Below are 2,500 nucleotides of genomic sequence, written 5' to 3'. Positions count from 1 at the left end.
CCGGTAATTCAAAGTTTGGCCAGTCCAAGGACTCCGCCTGCCAACAGCCCGCCAGGCCCGGTTACGGCGCTAAGTCCGTACATCCGGTATCTAGACTGGAACGAGCTTGCGGCGGTCCTGGACGCAGTGCGTTCGAGAATTTTGCGGCCCGATACCGTCTGAGTACCGTCGCGCAGTCGGCCGGGCATCCAAGGGGCTGTCATCGTACGCTAAAAGCGACGGACAGTCTTCGCCTCGGGCCTTAGACCGACACGCAACGGGTCGCGACGTTCTACTAGGGGAGAAGTGCACGACTACATAGCCGGAACATTCGCCGCGGGTGGTGTGCCCACGCCGATGGGAAACCCGCCGTAACGGGACCATCCGGGGCACTATCGCACCAACACGGGAGCCAGCTTCGTTGACGATGAATCTCCCCATTCGATCTTTTGGGTTTCTCGGGTTTACCCCTGAACGGTTTCACGTACTCTTGAACTCTCTCTTCAAAGTTCTTTTCAACTTTCCCTCACGGTACTTGTTCGCTATCGGTCTCGTGGTCATATTTAGCCTTAGATGGAGTTTACCACCCACTTAGGGCTGCACTCTCAAGCAACCCGACTCTAAGGAGAGATCCACCCGAGACGCGTACCGGTCGCTACGGGCCTGGCACCCTCTATGGGTAAGTGGCCCCATTCAAGATGGACTTGGACGCGATTCGATGTCTCGGGATAAACGGATCCTCCTGAACACTACATTTCCCAGCGGCGTTAACCGCGGGATTCAGTGCTGGGCTCATTCCTGTTCGCTCGCCGCTACTAAGGAAATCCTTGTTAGTTTCTTTTCCTCCGCTTATTAATATGCTTAAATTCAGCGGGTAATCTCGCCTGCTCTGAGGTCGTCGAAATTTTATTATTTCTTTTCAAAGTTATACCACAAACTGTACGCTCTTTTCGGGGTTTCGACACGTAATACGAAAGGTATATTAATACCAACGACGCACAGGGATTATGTCGTTCGATTTTTTCCTTGTATCGTTCGATAACCAACTATTTTTCTCTTTTCGGATCAACACAATATCGTCGACTACTCGAAGGTACGTACGAGCCAAAATGAAAGCTCGGTGTCTCCTCTCTCTTTTGTTCGACAAAAGAAAAAAGGCACTTAAAACGCCGCATATTCGGGCAGGCGGGACAACGACAAAAAAAAAAAACGACGACGACGACGTCCGGTTGTTCTCGACTCGCGTCGGAGTATATATGTATATATTATAATCGGATATATCTTTTTATCTATCCAGGGCGCGTTAAAACAAACGACGAGGAGAGACTACGACAACGAGGAGATAAAGGTCGGACACCTTTTCTTCTTACCCTCGGCGCGCTCTCGCACACGATCGTTTCATGTTTCTTTTGTCCCCTAAAGGATACATATACCGTTACAACATATTTACGTTCGAATATACACTCGACGGTCGATAAACCGTAAAGACGCATCGTCCGATACGTTTTTTCTTTTGCTGTCGCGTTCCGACGCAAAATCCCAAGAAAAGGGCGAGAATGCCAGAGACAGCCATGTAAACCATCGGTGACTTATCATGGTCCAGAGAATAAAGGGTTAAAGGAAAAAAGAAATCCCATTTTTAACGTGCGTGGTACACCTTCGTCGTGTATATATCGTTCGATGAAACCACGAGCGCACAAAAGGAGGAACAAAAGCGTTTCGAGATCGATCTTCGGTGTAAATGTCATTGTTCATTTGCGTTCGACCGTTGTTCGATAAAAGAAATTTAACACACGAACAACAATGAAGGGAGACTCTCGCAAGACGATCACCAAATAAGCGTTTATCGTTCGATCGGTCCGGGTTTTTCAACGTCCGTCCGGCACAATTATGCACTTCGAGGACTGGACGACCGGAACCCGTATTGGGATCGCGCGGTCTTCCGCTTCTAATCAACGACAACGAAGCGATCTGCGCTTGTAAATGTTAAAAAAAACGTGGCGAAGCTACGATCTCGTAATAATTTAACCGTGAAAGAGCTTCCGTCGCACGTTTATTTTTAACTTTTCCCCTCGTTGTATAAACTTTCGCACCGTCGAAAAAAAAATTCGACAATCATTTCAGACAACGTCGGGAGCGCGGAGAAACGCCGTAAACACGCTCTACTCTCGGCTTGCTTCCTTCAATTGGTGTCTAACAATTCTCTCGCAGGGCGAAGAATCATTTTCTCTCTCGTCTAAATATCCTTCTGTAGTTAGGTGTTTTCGACTCGGGAGCGCTCTTTCACGGGCGGTCGTATATGGTCTCTTTTAGGGGTTTAACTAGAAACCACGACTCACGCAAGCCGAGATAAGCGCATTCCGCCGAGAAGATCCTAAAAACTAAGAATTGCGAGATATACGAAAATGTTCTTCTGTCGCCTGTGAAAAAAATGAACACTAGCAAAGAGAGGGCGAGACACGAACGTTCCATTTAACATTCTCCGCGTCAAACGCCGACGAAATGTCCAACCATCGCTCGT

General features: G+C 48.2%; 1 non-coding gene across 1 annotated transcript in view; it reads right to left on the bottom strand.

The window, feature by feature from the left end:
• The window catches only part of LOC143266393 (large subunit ribosomal RNA), a 4,388-nt gene extending 3,511 nt beyond the window's left edge, over positions 1 to 877 (bottom strand). Inside the window, exon 1 of the ribosomal RNA XR_013041393.1 lies at positions 1 to 877. This exon is cut by the window's left edge and continues 3,511 nt beyond it. This is a non-coding gene — a ribosomal RNA (large subunit ribosomal RNA).
• Positions 878 to 2,500: the final 1,623 nt, after the last annotated feature.

The sequence above is a fragment of the Megachile rotundata genome, unplaced genomic scaffold, assembly GCF_050947335.1.
Source record: "Megachile rotundata isolate GNS110a unplaced genomic scaffold, iyMegRotu1 scaffold0522, whole genome shotgun sequence".
Classification (NCBI taxonomy): Eukaryota; Metazoa; Arthropoda; class Insecta; order Hymenoptera; family Megachilidae; genus Megachile; species Megachile rotundata.
This window is presented reverse-complemented; position numbering and strand designations above follow the sequence as displayed.